The 26,616-nt window shown below is 37.2% G+C and overlaps 1 protein-coding gene across 1 annotated transcript in view; it reads right to left on the reverse strand.

Moving 5' to 3' along the window:
- Positions 1-26,616, reverse strand: part of DIAPH2 (diaphanous related formin 2) — a 757,596-nt gene that overhangs the window by 331,745 nt on the left and 399,235 nt on the right. The window lies entirely within an intron of this gene.

Consider the following 26,616-nt stretch of genomic DNA (forward strand, 5'->3'; position numbering starts at 1 on the left):
ATATCTTTCTTAAATTGCAGGAAGGGACAGTCAAGAAATGTGGAAACAACTTTAATATTCCTCAAGTCAGGAGGGGGAGGTAGGGAGGGAGGCTTTATAAGGAGCTACAGTTTTTTTCTCTTTTTTTTAAAATTGAGGTATAATTGACATATAACATTGTATCAGTTTCAGGTGTAAAACACCCTGTTTTGACATTTTTATAAAATGTGAAATGATCACCACAATAAGTCTAATTAATATCCATCACCACAAATAGCTACAGAATTTTTTCCTTGTGATGAGAACTTTTAAGATTTACTCTTAGCAATATTCAAATATGCAATACAGGATTAACACAGTTTTAATATGCAGAATATCTCGTGTTTGCTGCCTCTACTTGTTCTGGAATTGTATCAGTTTATGAAGGATGGATGTGAAATAAAATATTCACACAAAAATAAAACACAATTCACACATTAAAATTTAAAGAGCATTATTTTGATCATGTTTCTCTGTACGCCTCCCATGAAATGCTAACCCTGCTAACAGAAAATACTACAACCCCTCTCTCAGCCTTTCAGCCCCCATCTAAATGGCAACTCTTCAGAAAAGCCATCTCTGCGCACATTATCAGAAATAGCCCTTCTGTTGCATGGACCCCACAGTATTACTGTCCATTGATGCAGCCAGTATGTTTCTTTAACAGCACATATCAAAGGCTATAATTATATTATTGCTATTAACCGTCTTACCTGTTAGACTGTGGGCACCAGGAAGGCAGTGACAACATCTGCCTTGATCACCATGGCCTCTGCCTAATATAATCCCTGGCACATATTCAGCATTCAATACATGTTTGTGGAAAGAATGAGATATAATATATGTAATGTGCCCTCTTCCTGCTTTACTATTTATTCTAACATATTTCTCTCTTGGCCCTCTGTTGCAGTTTCCATTTTGTTTTTATGATGCCTTGGGGTATCATGAGCACAGGTATTTGACAGAAGACCATACAGCAAATCCCATGACGTAAATATTCTCACTGTCTTCTATATCAATCACTGTATAAAATCCTAACCCATCATTCATGTTCACAGAAGTGGTGAAGGAATAAAGAAGATAATCTTATTTTTTTACATCCTTACCCAAGGATATGTTTATTAATTTTAGAGAGGGAGGGAGGGAGGGAGGCAGGGACGGAGGGAGGGAGGCAGGGACGGAGGGAGGAAGGGAGAGAGAAAAACAGATGTGAGAGAGAAACATCAATCTGTTGCCTCCGGCACATGCCTCAACTGGGGATGGAACCCGCAACCTAGGTATGTGCTCTGACCGGGAACTGAACCCGCAACCCTTTGGTGTACAGGACAACACTCCAACCAACTGAGCCACCTAGTCAGGGCTTAATTTATTCTTAAATGCCAAAAATAGGAACAATGACTTCTAAGAATTAATGGTCAAGAATGCAAAAAAAATTACTTAGCAAAAGAAAAATAGTAATAGGTACACATTATCTGAAAAGTTAAAGTCATTCATGTTAAAATAGGAAAGCCAGTGTATAAAAAGCATACATTTCTAAATTTAATGCATATGCTTTGGCTCCGAGTTGACAATTTCAGTTTAACTAAGGCAACCAGGTCTTTTTTGATTAAAAAAATTGTAGTATAAACTCAGAACCATTAGTCTGCCTTACTTTTGCTAACAGAAAATAAAGATGGGTGAGGGGCATGTTATACAATCTCTTTTTGGAAAGTAGGAAAGATAAGCATGCCTTAGGCATACATAAGTACAGTTGTGCAACCTACTAGCCCAGATGTGTCTGATCTACAGGATTATGGAATGGATGTTTTACATTGTCACTTAGCGCTTTTCATTATGCTTCATTTATTTATTCCTTGTCTCTAACTAGACTGTAACTACACTAAATGTTGAGAACACCTCTGAAATGGAAATAACACAGTAATGCCCTTAAAATGTATTACAATAGGTTCTCAATAAACTATGATTTTAATGAATCTTGCTTGCTTACTTGCAATCATAGACCGTAAATATCATCACACACACATAAAAAAGGGAATTATGTGAGAAGATGGATGTGTTAAATAACCTTATTGTGGTAATCATTTTTCAATATATAGTGTACCAAATCACTGCACTGAATTCCTTAAATTTACATATGTTATATGGCAATACTATCTCAATAAGGCTGGGGAGAAAAGCTTAGGAATCAAGTAATGCAACACTTTACTTATTAAAGAAATATGACTGGTTAATTTGCATTGTCACTTCTGACAGTATTTTATCAAACAAAATGAAAGCACAAGCTAATGTGAAAGGCTACTAATGCTGTTCAAGTTATTCTGTATAAAATTTTTTTAAAAAGGCGAATCTCCAAATTAAAATTGGAAAATTCCCAGGGGCTACAAAGAAAAAAGAAATTCAAAGCCAAACCTCTGATAAGGAACTAATGGCTAGGCCAAGAAAAATATGGAACTTAAGAAAAGCATAAAGACTAGGGTTTCAGTATCTGCATAAGGGAGATAATTTATGTCAAAGTCTCCTGTACATGAAGAACTGGAATGAGCTCCCTGAGTATTGCTAGGAGCCGGGAAAGGTGGTCCCATCTGGAAAACTGGTCTAGAAAAATTTCAACCACTTGCTGACGGATATGGCAGGAAAGCAAGCTAACCATGTCAAGCTGTGGGCAGAAAAGTGAGATGTCATGGCCTACCAATCTGTGTGAGAACACTGTACGGAGAAATTAATATAAAACTTGTAAAATTTAGCAGAGACAGAAAAATAAAAACCATTCCATATGGTACCTTCATAACCCAGAGCATCTGGAACTTCTAAAAAAAAAAAAAAAAAAAATTCTGCTGAAGGTGAGCTCCCAAATAAAGAAATGGATTAGAAAATAGAAATAAGCATAGAGAAAATGGAAAATAGATATAATTATGAAATAGTAATAATAAAAATAGAAAAATTCATTGGTGCTGTTCTAAGCTCATTCCATACATTCATTCATTTAACACTAAAATAAACCTATAAGACAGATGCTATTCTTATCTCCATTTTACAAATGATGAAACTGTGGCACAAAGTTAAGAAACTAGCCCAACATGACTCAGCTAGTGAGTGGCAGAGAAAGAACCTGAATCTAGGAATTCTGTCTTCAAAGTCTTTACTTGTAACTACCACACTATACTGCTTCTTAACAGATGACTTGAAAAGTTTACTAGATACAGCTGAAAAGAGAATTAGTGAAATGGAAGATAAATCAAGGAAATTTATAATATTAAGGTAATAGTAAGAAGAAAACTATGAAGAGTTCAAAAAGGGCTATTACAAATAGGTATTAAGAAGATATATTAAGAGGTGGATACTATGAAAGAATAAACTTGGAGGACAGAATAGGAAATTAGCAAATATATCATAAAAATTGCAGATTAAGAGACTACAATGTCACAAAATTGAAGATGAGTCCTCAAGACTGAAAAATGCAGAATACTGCTAAACATTTAGCTGCTTCTAAACTAAAATAGAAGTAACAAGACAGGTTTTCTTTATTATACTGATCAATTTTAGAGAAAGATTGAAATGAAATGCACTCCCATTTAGTGCTCACGTTTCAAAGATTTTGGTACCAGGGCTGGAATCATTTTCCTACAGTAGCACTTTTATTAAACCATTCTCCTGCTTAGGGTTGCATAATGTCCACCTAGTCTTAATGCATGAATTTCAACTCAATTTAACTTTTCAATTCCCATATGACATAGTTCTATCTCCTAACTGGACCTAACTAGACTCAATCATGTGCCAATCAAGGCGATTGTGTCACTTCCATCTGCAGATAAACTGTTCCTCTGCCTATGCATTTAACAGCACTGTTTTTCTTGCCTTTACTTCTCTCTGCTGCTGAATACCTGTATCCATAGAGAAATTTAAGTGTTAGCTCCTCTGAAAGCTCTAGCCCAAAATAATTGCTACCTTAACTGAAATCCTAGAATCAGTCTTAGTTGAGTAATATGGATTTCAGGACAATAAGGCTTGAGGTTTAGTGCTGTGGTTCTGGTAATGTATAGCCTTAGAACTTGGTTACAGAATATTATGATTTTAAGGAACTACAATTACAGGACTCTGTATATTCCTGTAATTCTACAAAATCAGTATGGACTTCACACTGCACCTATTTGACTTTTAGGCAAATTTCTTAACCTTTCTGAGTTTGGTTCCCCTCCTGAAAAAGAGGGGAAATCCATAGGAATGTGGCAAATTTTAAAAGAGCCAACATATGTTAAAAAAAAAAAAAAAAAGCATTTACTATGACAGCCTGTTAGTGTGTTCCTTCTGCTTTGGGGGGTGGTGTAATGTAGCTCCTTCCTATAGTAGATTGAGTCTCACTCATCTTTGTGCCATCTCATAGTATCTAACATAGAGAATTATGCACAGTACACTTTGTTAATTTAACTGAATTATACTCTATGCCCATATTCTAATGCTTCTAATCTTAAGAAAAAATGCTCAAGAGGAAACCATTCTTTTTACTTTTTAAGCATTTTTTTTTTAATTTTTAGAGAGAGAGGAAGGGAGATGGGGAGAGGGAGAGGAGGCATTGATGTGAGATTGAAACACTGATCAGCTGCCTCCTGCATGCCCCCTACTGCGGGTCGAGCTTGCAACCTGGGCATAAGCTCTGACCAGGAATCGAATTGGCAACCCTTTAGTGCACAGGATGACGCCCAACTAACTGAGCCACATGGGCCAGGGCAGGAAACCATTCTTAATGGCAGGCCTTAAATTATATATTATATTTTTATTAAAACATGATAAATGATGTTAAAGATATGGGTATTTAGTTAAAATAAAACAATGATGGGATCTGTGTGCATTGTAAGAATGACCCCTCTTTTTCGCCCACTTCCACAACAATGTGCTAGAGTATACATGACAGTGAAAGGTAGTAGAATATGCACCCCCAATTACGCCACTTTGACATAAGGACTATTTTGAGCTGAAGGCAATTAAAAAGGAGGCATAAGGAACACTCTTCCCCCTCCATCTCTCTACACAGAAGGGGAGCATGAGTCTTAATTATTGGCCACAACCCTAAACTATTACCAGCCCAGAGACAACACCAGAACCAACATAACAAACCTTACTAAATAGTCCTTGCCATCCATTAATTTTCTCCATATATTATTTACCTTTCCACAATATGCTGCCCCTAGAAGCTCTAAGACCACTTCTCAACAAAACTCAGTGTTCTTTTGTTAAGATACTAAGCCCAATTTCTAAGCCCTTGGATCTATTCCTCACTGAGTACACTCCCATGCATGTACATGCATTAATAAACTTGTTTTTTTTTTCTCTTGTTAATCTGTCTCTTCTCAGTATAATTTACAGGGCCTCAGCCACAGAGCCTAGAAAGATAGAAATAGCTTCTGCTTCCCTCTAACAGCGATTTTCAACCTTTTCCATCTCATGGCACACATAAACTAATTACTAAAATATTGCGGCACACCAAAAAATACATTATATTTTTTGCCAATCTGACAAAAAGTGGGTACAATTTTGGTTCATTCACACCTGATGGCTATTGTTGTTGGCTGTTGTCATTTTTTTATTTGACAATCTAAGGGGAAAGAGGTCATTGCCCCTGACTAAACAGTCAGGTACTGCATGTTTTCAAAATTCCTGCGGCACATCAGTTGGAAAATCACTGCTATAACAGATACATGTAATAAAAAGTATTTCGCAGGGAGACTTTGAAATGGCAAATTTTATTAACTAATTTTTAAACAAGCTCTCATACTAGAAAAAAATAAATCCACTAGGATGTATTCAAAGAAAACATTAACAATTACTAGAAAAATATATATATTAATTTTTTAAACATAATGGTTGCATAGCAAATATAACTTACTGATAATAACAGAAATAAAACTTAAAACTTTTGAGGCAACTATTTAAGAAAAGTAAAGACAATCAAAATTGGCACTCTAGGATTAATTACTGCCAGTAGTAAAGCACTCCTATCTGCACATATAGAGCATATGCCCAGATCACATATTCTTGGGCTATAGGCACACGAACTTCCTGTCTGTGTGGCGTTTCCTTTTTTTGTTCCACCTAAAGAAACAACTCAACTTTCACTAATGCCAGTGCTATTTTTGTTATAATCCTGTTAAATGTGTGCCCCTTACTCTCACTTAATACAAAGATATCTGAGGCAGGAATTCTGCTGGTTACTTTAATAGACCTGTTTTTACTGGCATAAGTCTGCACAAGGTTTATTTATTAGTTCCATGGAGAGTAGGTAACCTTTCTGGTAGAAAGATTTCATTTTAATGATTCATCGTCTTGAGAAATTTCTATGCGCGAGTCTTGCTGTTTTTCTGACCTCTCACTGATTTGCAGTATTTGTACAACAAGCACTAATCATGAGCTGCAAAAGAGTCAGAAAGGGAAGAGAAGATGAATCCAGGTGGAGGAAAATGCCCCAAATGGGCTGGTGAGAGGGACATAAGACAGTAGGGAAAAGCTGGAAAGGCGGCGCAGCAGGGAGCTGATCTGCTTGCGCATGGCTAAGTGAGGTGGTGTGGACGGAAGGAGTACCGGAAAGATGCGCTGAAGGGCAGAAAAAGAGGCACCTATGCAACAATCAGAGGTGAGGCTGAGCTCATTTAGGAGCATCACGATGATGAAGCAGATTCGAGAGGAAACATTTACACAACCTATGCATTTAGATAACTGGACCCCAAACTCTTGGAAAAGACTACTGCATCTTTAAAGCCCAGAAGGAAGGAAACATGCCTGCTTGTTGAGGGCCTCCTGTCTGCCAGGCACTGTGCTGGGCACTCAGTTCTGCCATGACCTGGCCCATGCGTCCCTTTCCAGCCTCATCTTATATCCCTCTCTCCTTTCTACACTATTTTCTAAGCCACGCTCACTCTTCAGGTCCTAGAACATATTAGATTCTGTCTGTGTTGGGCCCCACTGTCCTTGATATCACCCCACTTGGGAAACCTAAACGTCACATAACAGAACTCTTCATATAAAATAACGTCTTACTCCTACTGTGAATGCCTTGCTCCTCAAAACAAACAAAAAAATGACTTAAAGACAGAAATGTTATTTGTAACAAAATTTGTCCCTTTTCTAGTCCTCAATCATTATAGGTATATATCCTTCAAATCTTTATATTCAGATCAATAAAGATTTGAAGGATATATATTAATACAGAACCAGTGGTTTTCCCTGGTTTGAAGGATTAGGGGTAATTTAGATTATTTTTTATTATTTTATGTCTTTCATTTTTCTGTATTTACTAACTCCTCTATAACATTTTAGTTTTCTTAACCAGAAAATTTTATAGCCAGAACAATGAGACAAATTTAAAAGAAATACAGTTTCATTTTTGAAGATCTTTTAGGTACCTGCCTATAGGGCTGTGGATATATGTAAAATCTCAAACTGTTAGTTTAACCTTTCGATCCCCATGGCACTCACTAATTTTTGGATGGAATTAACCAGTTGTTTGGCTGTAATGTTGATATATTACGGAGTGCTTTTGGAAGCCATTACTCAATTGATAAAGGAAGTGTTTGGGCTCATGGCTCTAAGACAAACTCAGAGTTTCTTGGCTATGAGGACTAATTAGATTGAAAAAACTTTTCTTTAACTCTGTTAATCAGTTATATTGACAGAGCTAACATTTGTCAGGCAGTTTCTATAATTAAGGAACCACAATATATGACTCCAAAAAATATTTCACAGCAGAAAAAGTAGTATATGTTAATTTCACTGTTTACTACATATTTGATCACGCTCATATCCACCACTACCACCAAGAGTTGCAAATATACATGCCAACCTTTAGCCCAGGGTGACTTCTAAAGCTGAGTTATGAACCCCAACTGAAATAGTGGGGTCGTAATGGAAATGCTGACAACCTTAACTATAGCAGCATGAACAACACTGACTATAATAAAATCCTTGTTCAGATATAACTCACATAAAAAGTAAAAGCCAAGGGCTGTGAACAACAGCTCAGTACACTTAAGCCATTTTTCAACATATTCGAAATCCATATAATTCTGAATTCCTTTCAAAGCAATACCTGATGGCTTTTCAGACTTCAGTGTTTTGTTTCTAAAAAATCTGTATATACTAATATCTCATATGACTCCCTGTGAAACATTTCCCCCCTTTATCTTCAGCTAGTGCGAGTTCTAATGAAACTTTCATGAAATAAATGTTATTTTTGTCAGGCCTTGCTTTGCATTTGCAATATCCCCGGGAATGGACTTGTTCAGGGAATTCAGGGGAATGATAAAGGGCCCAGCAAATTCTGATTTGCGAAGCCTGTTAAAGCGACTCCGCATGAAAATTGTGAGTATAAAACTAAAGAGGATAATGTTGTTCCACAACATTTTAATTAGCACGCTTTCCCCCCAAATGTCAAAGGAGTGATTTCTTTTTTCTTTCATGCAAATAAAAAGAAAAAAATACACAGGAAATCATGCACATGAGTCAAAAAGCTCTAGCAGAAGCAACAGCAAGAGTCACTGTTTATTTTTTAATTAAGGTGCTCCAGTCCTTGAGCGCTCACAGCCAGGCGCACACTCCACACTTGGATAGCTGGCAGTGAGCACTGCTGAAGGGAACTACGCTGACAAGTGACAAAGTCGCTGTTCTTGTCTGCAGATGCTCCCTCAAGTCCACTTGGCACAAACTTAGAATTCAAGAATCTGGAGAATGGTGTAAAATTGATTTATCTCATGTTAACTGTTTCTAGCTGAATTTGGAAATTACTTATGGGAGATAGAGCTCTTTGTTTCTTCGAATCTCAGATATTGGGTTATAATTTAAACATTATAACATTTCAACATGATTATGGTCCTAAACATCATCTTGCAAGTGTCTTCACCAATCACAATCATTTCCCATTGTTTTAAGACCCTGGAAGACCAGAGGAAGGCATAGAATGAAGATGATTAACTGATTATGTTTGTTAGAGAAGAGAGAAAAGGCTGTTCACAGATTTATATTTCTTTTCATATGTAATAAATTGTGAATGTGATTTACTGTGTGCAAGACTATATTTGGAGAGAGGCGATTCTGCTGTGATTAATAGCCATAGAAAATTAAATTATATTTTGCAAAATATTTGAACATCACAAGCCTTTAACATCACATTAAGGCTCAGCATATACTTTTATGTGCTATTTTAAATGACAGTAAATCTTAGAGAAATAAATTAGTTTTGAAAATAGAAATGCAGATAGAACACAAACTACAAAATGCTAAATGTTTGACCCTGCTATACACTTGTTTTGAAATTTGATCAGGCAGAATAAACATTTCTTTGTATTTCTGTCCAAACTTAATTGATGATACTGAATTGAAATCCCAGTTTTTTCTAGAACTCTTATTTACTTTGAAGTGTTAGTGGTTTGACACTGCTGATGCTAGAAGAGAAATCCATTCAGGGAATCATGTGTGTTTTCAAAACTAGATACAGGTAATTTCAAATTATCACATACACTGTTTAGGTGCAGTATCTGCGTACATATATTCCTTCTGTTTTTTGCAGCCTTTCTACCCACTGTGGTTTCCTCATCTAGCACTCACATCACACCCCAAATCCAAGGAATATTTAAGCCCTTCATTTTCCCCAAATTTCTCCTTTCCTTTCTAGTCTCATTGCTATGGCTTTTCAGCTACTAAAAAGAGATCCCAGCCCACCCGACATGGCTCAGCGGTTGAGCATGGACCTAGAATCCAAGAGATCACGGTTTGATTCCCGGTCAGGGCACATGCCCGGGTTGCAGGCTTGATCCCCGGTGGGGGGCGTTCAGGAGGTGGCCGATCAGTGATTCTCGTCACTGATGTTTCTATTCTTCCCTCTCCCTCTCTCTGAAATCAATAAAGACACATTTTAAAAAAATAAAGAGGTCCCAGATCATGAACGACTTGATATTATTATAAGATATGAGTAAATCATGAAAGAGTTCAAATTGTGTTTGTGAACCTTTTTCTTTTAAATCCTCAAGGCTAAGAAATACGTTTCTGTCTGGGTGTTAGTTCCAAGTCTATTCATTTCCTTATTGATAATATGACAATGTGGAAAATTCTGTAACCTACATTGGTGCTTATGTTAAACAGTCATAAAGACATAAAAATGTAAATGTCAGTGATCACTTGTCATATAATCCTCTCTAGGAGAGGACCAGTATAAGCCATATAATAGTTCTGGTGCTGGACCAACTGTAATTCAAGATTAATTGGTTATCTACATCCAGATGGAGTTTACTAGGCACATACTTGAATTTCAGTTTTCTGGGTTTATTTTTGGTAAACAGTATTTCTCAAGGAAAGCAACTAGCTGGGCAGGCATTTGGCTCACTGTTTTCCGGAAGAACAGTTGTCTAACTTCATGGTTAATAATGCAACAGTGTCGGAAATGTGTTGCTCTCTGCCACATGGCAATGGTGTCAGGTTTGATGTTACACCAATCATTACCACAAAACCCTTGCTTAGTATCTACATGATCTGTACCTACATTTAAACTGCATCCATTTCTGGAAATTACCTGCCTGTTTTAATTCCCATCAGAATATTTCAGTGCATGCAAATATAATCAAAATACAATCACACACATCAGTCTTCCCTTTAAGAAAAGCTACTGGTTACAAGTAGGTGTTTTGAGTGTTGAAGGGACTTTTAATATTAAAAAATAAGGTGAGGAATTAAAGCCATAAAACTCTTAGAAAAAAACACAGGGGAAAAGCTCCCTGACACTACACTTGGCAATGATATTTTTGGATTTGACACCAAAAGCACAGGCAATAAAAGTAAAAATAAACAAGTGTGACTACATCAAATTTAAAAGCTTCTGCACAAGAGAGGAAACTTATAAAATATTTGCAAATGATGATATATTGGATAAGGGGTTAACATCAGAAATATATAAGAAATGCATATAATTCAAGAGCAAAAAATCAAACAATCCAACTAAAAAATGGGCAATGGACCCAAACAAACATTCCTCCAAAGAAGACATAAAATGGCCAACTGGAATAGGAAAAAGCACTTAACATCACTGACCATCAGGAAATACAAATCAAAACCACAATTAGATACCAGCTCACACCTGCTGTGATGACTATCATAAAAAAGTCAAAATATACCAAGTGTTGCCAAGGATGTGGGAAAATATGAAATCTTGTACGCTTTTGGTAGGAACATAAATTGGTACAACCACTACAGAAAAACAGCATGGAGGTTCCTCAAAAAATTAAAAATAGAATTAGCATCTGACCCAGCTTCTGGGTATTTATTCACCTGAAGAAAATGACATCATCATCTCCTAGAGATATCTGCACCCCCACTTGCACTGCGATACTGTTCACAGTAATCAAGATATGGAAAGAAGCTAAGTGTTCACTGACAGATGAGTGGAAAATTATATAGCCCTGGCCAGGTAGCTGAGTTGGTTAGAGCATTATCCTGATACACCAAGGCTGTGGGTTCAATACCTGATCAGGGTACATATAAGAATCATCCAATGAATGCATAAATAAGTGGAACAACAAATCTCTCTCTCTCTCTTCCCCCTTCTATTCTCTAAAATCAATAAAGAAAAATTAAAACAAAAGAAAATTATATAAGATGGAATAGTATTCATTCTTAAAAGAGAATTAAATCCTGCCATTTGCAACAACATGGACAAACCTAGAGGATGTTACGCTAAGTGAAATAAGCCAGACACAGAAAGACAAATACTGCATGATCTTACTTAAATGTGGACTCTAAAAATGTTAAACTCATAGTAAGAGAGTAGAATAGAGTGGTTACCAGAGTCTGGAGAATAAAGAAAAAGGGAAGACAATGATAAAAGTGTACAAACTTTCAGCTATAAAATGAGTAAGTTCTGGAAACCTAATGACAGCAAGGTGACTATAGTTACATATATAGTGAGGGGCACATGGAGGTAGTGTCTTAAAGCCACAAAAATGGTGTCTCTTTCCCTCAATGCATTTTTCTTAAGAATTTCAATATGGTCAGTGTTCTGATTAGAAGATATTAGAACTAAAAATTTACAAAATACTCCCAACTCCTAAACCTGGTCCTTCTACTGTATGCCCCACTTCAATTGATGGCAAATCCATCTTTTTTCAGTTGCTCTGATTACAACCTTTGGAGTCACTGTTGAAGAAGTCACACTGTTATACTTCTTATCCTCTTTCTCAGCAAATGCAGCTGGCATTATCTTCAAAAAAAAGAATAGTAAGTCTACGTCTCATAACCTCCACCACTGTCACCCTAATTGACACTAACATCTTTCCTCACTTGATCGACTTCGATAATCACCTGATCTCCCTCTACTCTTGCCCCATTGCAATCCATTTCTCCACATGGCAGCCTGAATGATTCTTTTAAATATAAGTCAGATCTCACTACTCCCATAATCTCAACCTGCTAATGGCTTCCCAAAAAACTCTGAATAAAAGCCAATGTCCATTGCAGAGCCTTTAGATCATACATACTCTTGTCCCTGGCTACACCTCCAACCTCTTTTCTTATCACACTCTGCTTCACTCACTTTGGTCTAGGCACACTAGGTCCCTCAAATACATTATGCACATAGAAGACTCAGGGTCTTTTGCAATTCCTGTTTCCATTGCTTGGAATGTCCTTTACTGATACAAATGTGGTTCGTTTCCTCAGTTTAATCAAGTTTCTGCCCAAACATCTCCATAAACAGGCCTCCCTGACCACTATTTGTACTACAGCACACCCCCCCTGACATTCTCTATTCTCTTATCTTGCTTTATTTTTCTTTATAACACTTATGACTGAATCCACCCATGAAAATGAGAACTTTGTTTTATTCCACTGTAGCCCAAGTGTAAAGAATGGTGCCAAGCATATGATAAGTCCTCAATAATTATTTGTTTGGGAAATGAGTAAATAAATGAATGAACTGCATGATGAGTTATATCTTAAATTTATTTTATGTTTATAAATATAAATCCACAGTGGATCTTCATTATGAAAACAGTCCATATTTGTGAATTTGCCTACTTGCTGAAATGGATCTGTAACCCTGGCAAAAACTCACCATGATTCTGTGGTCATTAGCAGGTGCGCATGTGCAGAGTGGTGAAAAACTTGAGTTGTCCCAGGCATGTGTCTCCAGCTGAGGTCAAACAAGGTGACACTCTGACTTCTTGTTTTAGCTAACTGGCCCTTTGCCATCTATTTAGTGCCATGTTTTTCTTATTTGGGTGCTTTTTTTGGTGATCTTACTTTTGCAAACGACCCTCAAGTAGAACACTGAAGTGCTGCCTAGTGTTCCTGTGAGCAAGAAGGTTGTGACGTGCCTCACTGAGAGATGTGTGCTAAACAGACTTCATTCAGGCATGAGTCATTCTGCTGCTGGCTGTGAGTTCCATGCTAATGAATCAACCGTGTATATTAAATAAGGTGTCTTTAAGCAGAAACAGACATAAGACAAGGTTATGTTTTGATTGGTTGATGAAAATATTGAGACCAGAGACTCGCAGGAGCCTAACCCTGCACTTCCCCCAGGAACAATGACTCAGCATTCGCTAGCGGAGTGTTCAGAGAGACTTTATAGAATGGAAGCACCGCAAATGACAACAGTCAGCTGTATATACCACAGAGAAAATATAAAACATATGAGGATATTACCGACGGCAAATGTTACTGTTAAGTATATTATGATTAATGTGATCTTATTGTATATAATTTTATTTAAATTCATTATATGTGCATTTGCCAAGTCATTAAAGTTCATTAAGGCTTGATTTTGTTCAAAATATATTACTTTATATGTACATTCTCTGATTCACTTTATTACCTCCTTTAATGCTTTCCCTATTTGGAATATTTATAATTATTCACTGTTATAAATAATGTCACAATGAAATTCTTGTGCATAAAACTTAGTGCCCATCTCTGATCATCTTTTTAAGATAAACTAAAGGTCTGCAATTAGTTGGAGGCTCTAGATATGTTTTGCTTTCCACAGAGTTTAAGTCATCATGAACGTGGACCATCAATACCCGAGTGCGTCCCTTACCCCACACGTACCAGCCCTAAGCATATGACATGGTTTGTTTTTAACCTCTGCCAATTTGAGAGCTGAAAAATCGCATCTTATTGTTCTCTGTGCATTTCTTCCATTACTGATGAGGTTGGATATTTTTGGTAAGCTTTTCTTCTGAGGATGTTCTGTCCACGGGCCGTTTGCCCATGGAAGGGTTAGGAATGGTTTCTAATAAGTTTCTAAGCAAGCTGGGATAAAAAGGGAGGCAATTAATAGGCATGTTGGAGACAACTCATTTCCCTTTCAATAACACCTAGTCAGGGTGGTTTCTAAGAGTAAAAGATGCATGGATAACTGCACCAGTTAATCTGAAGAATACCCATACCTCCCACATAACAGGTTACTGAAGAAAAGTGACATATTATTAAAAAAGGGCTACAAATGTACAACTCAGAGAATGCAAGCCCTTATCCTATTTGAGTTAAATAAACGTTCGTGGCTGATGACAGTGTACTTCAAGAAGGGTAGGCGGTGGAGATATTTATTCTTTGTTCATCATCACAGGGTGTGTTACTATTCTCTGTGGACGTGTAGAAGCAAGTATCAATGGAATAAAACCCTTAATCCTAGCCCGGCCGGGCATGGCTCAGCGGGTGAGCATTGACCTGGGATCCAGGAGATCGCAGTTCGATTCCTGGTCAGGACACATGCCTGGGTTTTGGGCTCAATCCCCAGCAGGGGGCGTGAGGGAGGCAGCCGATCAATGACTCTCAGCATTGGTGTTTCTCTCTCTCCCTCTCTCCTTTCCTCTCTCTGAGATCAATAAAAACATATTTAAAAAGACAAAACTAAAAAACCCTTAACTCTAACAATACCATTTTCATATATTTAGCAGTTTACTGTAGCTTTAGAGTAAACCAGTAAGTGTTAGTATTTGTAATGAGGTCACTGGGTGTTTCTAAATATAGTAATCAATGTTCCCATTAAAATACAGAACTTACCAAGGTTTACACTGCTTTCTCAGTTTCTCTTAAATTGATGAACACAACTTTCATATTTTATGGCATTTTCAACTCTGTTTTTGATATTACCAGTGTTGGTACAGAGAAAAGAGAAAGGAATACAGAAATAGCCAAAAGCTTAGCTCTTATCAATTGTGTGACCTTGAGCACTTTACTTACTGTTTCTGAGACTCAGGCTCCTTTTCCATAAAACCATGCTTAAAACAGTGCCTGGCAATTAGCAAGCTCTTTATAAATGGTAATGGTCATTATTTTCACTATTAGGTATTAGGAAAACTGCATAATCAAGTGATAAACAATAGTGAGCATAAACATTAGCCTTTGGTTTTCTGCTACAAATGCGAGCAGAATTCATTTCTTTAAAATGCACATCAAAAAATGCTTTATTATCATTTTTATTAGTTATGATAATATTCAAAATTCATGCCTCTTTTATTTTCCCGTAAACATTTACTATTAATTACTTAGAATATTCCATTAAAAGCTACATGCTTTTCCTTTTCTTCCATGTTTATGGAAAGTAAGGACAAGGATAACCTAACAAAATAAGACCCTGGAAGTTTTAGGATCAACCCTTGAATATGGAATGGTAAGTCTTCATCAAAGCTTACAGATGTCACTCAAAATAAGAGGAGTTTTTCTGATCATGTTTTAGAGTCTTATTTCTAAAAGTCTACAAGATGGTAAAAGTAAAAGAATATGTAAAGAAAATAAAATTAATGACATCATGCATTCTTTCAGAGAGCTGTATGATTTAACAAGCAAATTTTGATGTTCATTTTAAAAAAGAGACTGAACGAAAAACAAACCTGGTCAAAATCATCTGGAATGAACATCATGTTAGCTTGAACAATAAACCATTATTTATCTTCAGCACCTTTCTCCTTAAGGCATTTCCACATTGACTATCTAATTTTATTATTATAATCACCTGGAGGGAATAAGCAAGCTAAGTATGACCATTTCTATTTTTCCAATTAAGAAACGTTATTGTACAAAACAGGAAACAGGCACTGAGAGGTTAAATGGCCAAACTACGATCCAACAAGGAGGTAGTAACCAGAGTGAAACGAGAATGCATATGTTCCGATTCTCATCTTTGCACATATTATTTCCAGCATGTGTTTCTTTCAGATATGACTACACCAGAATCCTTTGCCATAGAGCTATTCGCTTCCAATAGGACTCAGGGTTTTTCCCCTTATTATTTCAATAAATCTTCTAATAAAAATGCCAGCTCCAGTCCGACTGTTTTACATGAAAATACCATTAAGGAGTTTGAGCCATATGAAATTGGCACCAGTCAATATTATGTTTGCTACTTACTAATTTATCTCACCACCTTGAGGAATCCTAATTCTGGAAAAAGGCCCCAATTAAATTCAAGAAATCACACCAGCAGTGCAGCCTCCCCCCGCCCATGACTTGGTTCTTGTAGTCAAGTCACGTTAGAAATGTGTAAAAAGTGGCAAGCAGGAGCAATTGCTTAAGGTGCTGTGATACTGTTCTGGCAATTTCCTGAAATCCCTAGCCCCTGTATCCCTAAACTTTGCTGATCCTTACTGATGACGCCATCAAGAGGTTGGTAGTAGGGAAAACTGCAGTAACAGTAACTAAGCTGATTGCCAGATTCCACCCATTTTTCCCCCCAAGGGTACAAGGCAGCTCCGCTTGGAGCAGGAGCTGCCTCTTCCTATGACTGCTGTGGCCGCAGGCGGCGGGTTCTTTCTCCATTTCTCTTCTTCCCTCTTTCTTCCCTCTCCCCTCTCCACCTTGACATTACTACTCAACATCAGTCCTTTAATTTCTTGCATCAAATATGTCCCTGAGTTTTACCTGAGGAGTCAATCCAACTATATCAACTTTAGGAGTCAATCCAGTTATACCATTTGATGTACAAATAGTCACTTTTCAACTAACGAGCTTGAATCCACAATGAGATAAAACTAAGTAATATTCACATGTATCCTAGTTCCTGACATTGAAGCAAAGCCACAGTGATAATGATGACAGCGGTGACAGGCTCTTGGTGAAAATTTTAACTCCAATGTGCTCAGGCCATGGTGGGATTCAATGCTATACAAGACAACACAATACTGATAACGACTACGGAAAGATCACCCTGGATGCTTACATGGTATATAATGTGCTTGGAGGGGTTTTTTCCTTCATTTATTTAGATACTAGAGTGTTCCATCTAGTCTTACACCCAAAGACACTTTGATAAAACCCTTAAGTGACATATGACTTGCTGAAAAATTATTATTTACAATAACATCAGATCAACTCTGAGAGCAAATATTTATACAATGAATGGGATCATTATAACTAAGCACAAGGTAAAACATGAAAACCTTTTGAATGAAAATGCAGTGCCTTTCTGACTTTTCATAAGACATTGCATATTTTAAAAATTCGAATAACTGGCTTTTAAAAATGCTTTGTTGAACCGTACATATATTCTGCACACAGGTGACCAGCTGAACAGATTTTCACCAACTAAACATACCAGAATCTATATCAAGAACAGCACATGACTGGCACCCCATGAGCCCGCACACAACTCCTTCTACTCACAAATCCACACCCTGAGTGACCAATATCATGATTTCTAACACCATAGATTAGTTTTAAAGAATACGTTTTGAAGATTGGGTTTTCTACTAGTTGCTTAATGTATAAGAAGTTGAAATGAAGTATCTACAAATGTATGTTAGTTCCTTTAAGTTCCCCTTGTGGAGTTAAAGACAGTGACAAGGGTGAGGCTGATGTCCAATAAGCACTCACTGAGTTGAATTTACTCTCCCAGTCCTGTGCTGGGCTTTGCACTAAAAGACGAGACAAATGACAACATACATGATTTCAGAAAGCAGCCATAAACATGGAAACCCTTAGACTGTAATGCAAGAGAGTGCAGGATCGAGTACTAAACTAGGACACTGAAATAAGTACCATGGCAGAGGAGGGAAGAGAGAGAAAACGCAAAGCCAAAACAGCTGAGAAGTCATTGTGGAGGGGTGAGCCTTAAGCTGGGACTTCGAAAAGGTACTCAGGGTCATATATATATATTTACATTTGAAAAGATGATTCACTTCACTAGCTTAAGAGAAATTCAAATTTAAAACCAGAATGAAATATCACCTCGCAGCAGTTAGAATGGCTACCATCAACAAGACAGGCAATAACAAGTGTGGGAGAGGTTGTAGCAAAAAAGGAACCCACGTAGCTGCTGGTGGGAATGTGTATTGGTTCAGCCACCAGGGAAAACAGTATGGAGGTGCCTCAAAGAATTCAGAATAGAGCTACCACATGACCCAGCAATCCCTCTTTTAGGTATCTACCCTAAAAATTTGAAAACATTTATTCATAAAGGGGTGTGTGTGGGTGTGTGTGTGTGTGTGTGTGTGTGTGTGTATATGTTCACATATATATACCTTTATGTTCACGGTGGACAAAACATGGAAACTACCTAAGTGTCCTTCCATGGAAGACTGGATAAAGAAAATGTGATACATGTATACAATGGAATTCTACTCAGTCATAAAAAAGATGAACTACTGCCACTTGCAACAACATGGATGGATCTTGAGAGTATCAACCTAAGCAAAATAAGCCAGACAGAAAAAAAATAAGGATCATGTGATTTCTTTCATATGTGAGATTTAAAACAGAAAGCAACAAACAAACCCAAAAAACCCTGATAGGCACAGACATCAGTACGATGGATACCAAAGGGGACGTGGGTGTGGGGCGGTAGAAGAGAAAGGGGGTCAAATATATGGTGACAGAAGGAGACTTGACTTCGGGTGATGGTCACACAATACAATATACAAATGATGTATTATGGAATTGGACATTGAAACTTATATAATCTTATAAGCCAATTTCATCCCAATAAATTTAATGAAAAATTTTTTTAAAGATACTTAGGGCTTAAAAAGGTTGAGGGAAGGAGGTGGTATTTCAGTTTGGAAAAGAGCAGAAGCCTAGGCTCTGAGACAGGCAGGGCAATGAAGTGAGACAAATAAACTATGCAAACAAATGTCTAGCAGAAAAAGATCCTGGAATGCAAAAGCTAAGGTACCCTGACAAATGCCTATATAAATCTATAAAAATTGTTGATACAATTATATCTTATTAAACCTGTTTAATTTTTTTAAATTATAAAGAGAAATTAGATAACTCTAGAGTGAAGGAGAATGGCAAATGCCACCTTAATTGAGTGACCAAAGTTAATATCACCAGTAATGGAACAAATTGAAACAGTGACATTAGATGAGATGTAATGAGAATAACAGCATGACTTCTGTGATATTTCCAGATTGAAAGAGACTAAAGGGTTATGAAAAGTAAATGTGTGAAACTTGACACTGGACTCGATCATTTTGGACATTTTGGGGCCAACTGGTAAATCGTGAATGGTAGCAATCAAAAACAGTAATATATCAATGTTATTTTCCTAATTTGGTTGGATGTATTATGGTTGTATAGGAAAATGTCTTTGTAGGAAAAAACACTAACATATTCAGGGGTGATGGAGCATCATGTCAGCAACTTATTTTTAAATGGTTCAGAGGGGGAAAAACGTTCTTTATACTGTAAAAAAATGTTGATTTATGTTGAAACATTTTACTCAAATCCAAATGGCCGAGGTCTCTGCTTCCTTTCATTGCTAACTGAAGACATTAGTGTTTTCAACAGTTTCCTCTAGAAATGAAAATGAATCATAGTGTTTTTATACATTATGAATGAAAAACACTGGTTGGTAATAACTTGATTACTAACCAGCAAGAAAACATGACTTTCTTTCCTGGGTCCTTTGGACATTTCAGGTTGAAAAGACATTTTCTATACATGTTCTAGATCTCTTACTGTTTTTACTATTTTTAAACAATTCACTGTGTTAAAAAAAAAAAAAATAGCGGTGACTAGGTGAGAGTAAGGAAGAAAGAAGTATAACAAACTGGAAAATGTATGGCTTTCATTCCCTAAAACTTAATATCTCTTTAAATTTTATAAGATATTTATGGTATTGATATGAATTACATTCTAAGTTATTTTAAACAGTATGTATAAAAATGTCCAAAGGAAACTAAATAAATAATTTTTTTTTTTAAATCCTCACCCAAGGATATTTTTTCCACTGCTTTTTCAGAGAGAAGGAGAGGGAAGGGGGGGAGGGGAGAGAGAGAGAAAGGGGGAGAGAGAGAGAAACATGGATGTGAGAGAAACAATGATTAGTTGCCTCCCCCAAGAACCTGGACTAAGGCTGGGGATGGAGCCTGCAACCAAGGTACGTGCCCTTGACCAGAAGCAACCCCGAGACCTTTCAGTCCATGAGCCGCCACTTTAACCACTAAGCAACACCAGCTAGGGCAACAACCATTGAAATTTTTTATTAAAATGATGTAATGGTATGATCTGTACTCAGTTTAAGTCAGACTGCTAACACTGAAGTAAGGTGGAGTCTAGTGATATTTTGTCACCTCAGTATATTATCACGCGGTGCTTCTAAAAAGTTCCACTAAAAATTTAAATGTGCTAGGATATTCCACAGTTTGACCCCTTCTCACATCCTGGGTCCCATGAGTCACTGTACATTAAATGCTCTAGAAACAGTAGGATTCTGTTCCATAACTCAAAGATTTTTTCAATAAAGCTAACAGTGGACAACCTGAAAGTAATTTTTTCCAGGCATCAGAATGAAAGAGAGAAGTTTCAGCTGTTAGAGAGAGATTACACTGAGATGGTTGGCTGCCATCAGTTCCCTGAGGCTCAGTCCTCACTGTTAACCCTAAATCTTACGGTTTGGCGGCCTCCGTAAGTTGGGGTGCTCTCCATTACCTCGATGGTTTCCAATTTGAACTTTCTCCTTGAACGAAGTAAAAACTGGACCAGGAAATACTGTTAAGTCCCGGTGTCCCGCACATTCTAACTTACCTTGCTTTTCCTCCCGGATTTACAACAAACAGTAATTTGCCGATGGCTATTCTCGATTTGTGAACTTCCCACAAGGCCTTCTTTTGAAACATGCCTGCTATACTGTAATGATATGCAGGATTCAGCTTAATAAACACTGAGTGAGCATCTACTTCTCCCTGACGTGCTGCGCTAGACCTGAGACTAGAGAGACACATGGGGCACATTCCTTGCCACTGAGGAACTCAATCTACGAGGTACACAGAGAAGCAAAGAGTGAGATACACAATGCCGAGGGGGTATGTGCTAGGTTACCAATAAGGCTACCATGCTGCTGTGACAGAAAGAAAGAAAGGAGGGTGATTTTGTCACAATGGGGCAAAAGAGATCAGGCCACTACACCCAGTGAGCCCTTCATGTGGTCAGCATTTACTTTCCATGTTTTCCAATATGTGAGCATCAGTTCTCTGTTGTATATTCTGGACCACAAAGGAAGCAAAAATGGAGCTGCAATATATGTAATGAAATAATTCCAGACAAGGTCTGTGAACTCTCACGGACTCTCCACCCAGTTGTGTGATTCCTTCCTCATTCTGGGCCTCAGTTACTTCAACCAGGCGATCAGGGTTCGATTCCCGGTCAGCGCACATGCCCAGGTTGCGGGCTCGATTCCCAGCAGGGGGCGTGCAGGAGGCAGCCAATCAATGACTCTTATTGATGTTTCTCTCTCTCTCTCTCCCTCTTCCCTCCTCTCTCTGAATCAATCAATAAATCAATCAAATCAAATCAAATCAAATATAAAATAAAATAAACTGATGAGTTGGGACTAAATGCCGATTTGATGATCTCTAAAGTTTCCGCCATCTCTGGAGTTTCAGAAAAAGTTCTTTTGGGTGTTTTTTTTCATTCCCCCCAGTTTTTTACTCTGCAATTATATTACTTCTAAATTTTTCTTTATTTCATAGATTTTTTTTTTCCCTACAGTATTTCCTGTAATCTGAACTTTTATCACTATCAATCCTATGACTAAGTCAGAGCAGATAAATAGGTAATCAGAGTTACTTATTATGAAATGAAAAGATGGCAGATATCAAAAGATATAGTAGGTCATTAAAATTTATAATAATTGATTTGATTCAAAAGAAATTAACACTGTTCATAAGAAACTTAACCAGTTTTTATTTTGTAGGATGGCACTAATTTAACCGAAGTGAAACCCATTTTGGATTTATGCAAAACCTTAGGATTAATAGTGCCTTCAAATACATTAATATAATTTTTCCCTGATGAGTAGACTAGTTTTAATTAAACTTTACTAACCCCTTTGGTTTAATCCCTGGAGGCAACTTATAAAACACTAGAGGTTTTAAATCAAACTATAAAAATATTCAAAGCTGAAAGTTAAAGTGATAGCCACAGGGGGTGGGGGGACAATAAAGGATTTATAAAATATGTCTAGAAAATGAGTCATGCTTTAGGCAAGATACATCTGTATATCTATCATGTACAATTATACACACATGTGTATATATAATCTTAAAAATTAATCATTGGGGAAAAGGTAATTGTGGTTTATCAAAAATACTTTCAATATTTAAAGGCATCGGGGTCCCTATAGCAACCAGTTTTTTCTCTCTAAAGACTCATTAGTATGTCGAACAGGAGTGAGAGGACCTGCAGATTTATAATTTAACCTAGAATAAAAGGACCAGAGCAAGATTATTTTATTAATGACACTGGTAATAAAATTACATTGTACTGTTTCATTCTGAACTTCATAAGGACTATGAGAATATCTGTCTAGAAAGAAGTCAGGCATTCTCCTCCCTCACCCAGCCAGCTTGCCACCCCCTCCCTGAAATAATAACTAAACAGATAAACAAGTGGAGTCAAAGCAAAACAAAACCACTCTAACTCCTTAGGCGATGCTGCATCAGTGTTTCCCACCCAAGTACCCCTAATGGAAGAGGAGATTGAATACGTGCCCCTAGGAATCTACTGCTAGTTTGAAATTTCTTTGAAGTCATCTGTTTTATTTTAAAAATTCATGTGAATTTTGCATTCTGCTCCATAATATATATCTGTTTTAATGTAAAAATGATGTGTTTTCTCCCAATATCTGTGAATTGCAGAGCTCTAGGAAAATAGCCTAAGTTTAGGCCACAACTCTGCATCTTCCAAGACACACACAACTTTAGAGGCTTAGCTTTACAAGGAATAAAGGCAATCCTAAAATAAAACTTTCCATGGAACTCACATACTTCCTTCCTTCAGTTTTCCTTTCACTTCAGTGTAATTTTTTTTCTTTGTCAGTTAATTTGAGACCTATGACTTCAGTGCTGAACTGAAATAAATGTGTTATTTGCCATAACAGGAAGTATCCTTACTCTATGAAAATAAAAACTCGGGTTCTAAAACTCCAAAACCATAAAAAAAGGTACTAGTAGCCATACAATTGTTCTTTACATTGGAGTTACATAATTGAATCACTAATTAAATTAGTTTTATCTTATCTAGATAACCTTCAGCTTAAAAATGGTTACTGTTTTTTGGTTTCCTTTGTGAAAGTGATCATTTCACAAGGAGATAGTCCATCAAGTAAAATGAATTATACAGTGTTGATCTCTTTTTGTTTTTGCTGGTGGACTGGGAATATATATGTGCTATACACAGCGCTGAAGGTGACAGAATGAAATTCCAACAGGACTGAACTATACATGAAGCAAACAAGGTAAGTTAGACTCAAATACCAAGGAAAAGTATTTAACTATAAATAAAAGGGAAAGTGCTTGACCTTTTACCATGTTTTGGGTTTTTTTCTGCAGACAAAATTCAAAAGTATTTCCTCCTAAGGCTTTAGTAGCAAAATCTTAGGGGGGAAAAAAAGAAAAGGAAAGAGATGCTGAACAGTGATTTGAAAAGTGATAGGCAGTTGTGGTAGAGGACAGGGCAGGTGAGATTTCCAGGCGTGGGATGCAGCATGAAATCAGAGAGAGAAAGGAATAAGAACAGCCCAGGGAAAATATGCCTGGGCCCGCGGAAATGAAAACCAGGAGGGAATGAAAGATGATGTGAGCAGGCAGAATGTGCTTAAGAACTTCTTCAGTTGAGGACTCTCAGTCAGAATTTCATAGGGACAGAAAAAGAACCAGTGAAAATAACTTGAGAATGGGGATTGCTGTGGCCCAAACACTGTGGTAGGAAGAGGCTTCCTGGCAACAAACAGTCTTTTGAATACACTAGCAGGGAGAATGCGCGAAAGCAGAAATCATCAAAACATAGCAGAAATATTTTGCCCTGAAATGGATTGGGAGGAAGAAGTTGGTTATGTTGTAAAACAAAAGCATGAAAGGATTTACCAAAAGCCCAGACACGAGAAACGAACAAATAGCACTGACTAGAGTACATGCTTAGCTGAGACTGGAACCATAGGTACCCTTATGATTCTAATCATTCCCTTCTAACAAGGCAATAGAAAGGGCGAGAAGATTCAGAGTAGCATGTCAATTACTGCCACTGCTATGACTAATGATAAAGACAGCGGCCCAGCAACAGCTGAGTATTTACTCTTGCCAAGCTCTTTACTACATACTTTGAACACGTTAATTCATTTTATCTTATTGTTACTATCATTTCCATTTTACAGATGAGGAAATAAAAACTTGAAAGTTTAAATCACTAGTTCAAGGTTATAGAACTGATAAGTAATAGAGCTGGGATTACAGCTCTATAAAATGTAACTCAAAAGGCTGTGCTCTATAGGCTACCTTCACCTACTGCAGTAGTAGCTAAAAGTGTGTATGATATGATATGATATACATATAGACATAGATATAGATAAACAGGTATTTAGACTTAATCAAAGCTGATATACACTACCTTCCAGATTTCATTAGAGTTGTTCCAGATTATTTTGGCTAAAAATACGTTTATCAGATATATTCATGTAAGGTATACTTAATGTAAGAGTTAAAAATCACCACTGTAAAATTTGTTGTTGTTGTTGTTAATCCTCCTTCAAGGCTATTTTTTCCATTGTTCATTTTAGAGAGAGTGGAGGGGAGGGGAGAGAGACGCACTGATCTGTCGCCTCCCCCACGCATCCCTACGGGGACCGGGGATCAAGCCTGCGACACAGGTACATGCCCTTGACTAGAATTGAACTTCAGACCCTTCAGTCCATGGGCCAATGCTCCACACTCTAACCACTGAGCAAAACTGGCTAGAGTGCTACTGTAAAATTTTATTTAAACATATACTTGATATGCTTCCACTCAAAATCTTTCTGAAACTGAATCTACATATTAAAGAAATAAAATTTAGAAAAAGATTCTGGTAGAAGGCAATAAAAAATTAATAATAGCCCTGAAATGATCTAATTTTAGAATTGGTCTTATTTGTGGCATTTCTCATGTTTTAAATTATAATACAAAATTTCTAAATATTGCTATTATTCCATGTTAGTTATATATTAGTCAATACGCCTCTAGTCACGAAAGTGTGTTTTTAAATTCAAGGACCAAAATATAGAAATTCTTCAAAAAAGCAATTGCCAGAAAGCTGCTATTATAGTTGTAGTAAGTATAATTTTCCATCATATTATAAAGTTCATTTTATAAAAAAGAAAGCAAATAAATAGTGCTATGGAGTCATAGTCTGTCTCCTTGTGTTATTCTGGTCCTTGAACCACAAAATGCAACATATTGGATTAAATTAAAGAAACATGTTGAAGGTCTGATTGACAATACCAGACCAGCAGAGGCAACCACTAAACAATTTTACACAAAAAATATTTTGAGCTTTATAAACATACCCTTTTCCCCTTTGAAGGACACTAACTGGTTTATATGGATTGTAATAAACTTGGGAAATGTACCTGCTTTCGAGCCCTTACTGAAAATCCTCAGAGTTATAGAGAAATGTATTTACTACAGTACAATTTAAAATACAAGATTTATGGCATACGTAAAGGGGACAGTGTGCTTCCCCACATATATAATCTCACCTGCAAAAAAGTCTCCTTAATTCTTCTCTCTTTCACTTTTCAACTTCTTACTAGAGTGGACAGTACTTGCTTAACCAACAAAGCTAACTAGCTCCAATTACAATCTTTGTCCCCCCTCTCCTGTTCCTCCCTGGTGCCAAGCTCAGAATGATGCTGAAACCTCTGAGGTGGCCACCGTACTGCCCCAACCTTGGAGTCACCACACCCTCAGCTGCCCTAACGCACACCGCCGCTGGGCCTTGGTTGCACCGTCCGCGCTCTGGAAAGTGTGCGCTCTCCGTGGCTGTAAGCATCCTGTGGTCATGCTTCACCCTTTGGGCCTCGTGCATGAAAACCTTCTCATATCTACCCATCCCAAATCACCTTCTCTCTCGTCTGAACTACAGCACCTTATCCTTTCGTGTGACGCTTCTCACAGTCACCCTCCTTTCATAAAGCATCTGTATGTATGCCTTTTCTTAGCTCCTAGATACTCAAGCAGGAAAAGTCTCACAATCACTTTGCTATCACCAAAAGCCCCATATTACGGATCCTTTGTAAACAATATACACTTCAGGGTTTACAAAATGTGTGAACGAACATACTATCTGATCGGAGATATGAAAGCTTCAATAACC

The sequence above is a fragment of the Miniopterus schreibersii genome (assembly GCF_964146895.1).
Source record: "Miniopterus schreibersii genome assembly, chromosome: X".
Classification (NCBI taxonomy): domain Eukaryota; kingdom Metazoa; phylum Chordata; class Mammalia; order Chiroptera; family Miniopteridae; genus Miniopterus; species Miniopterus schreibersii.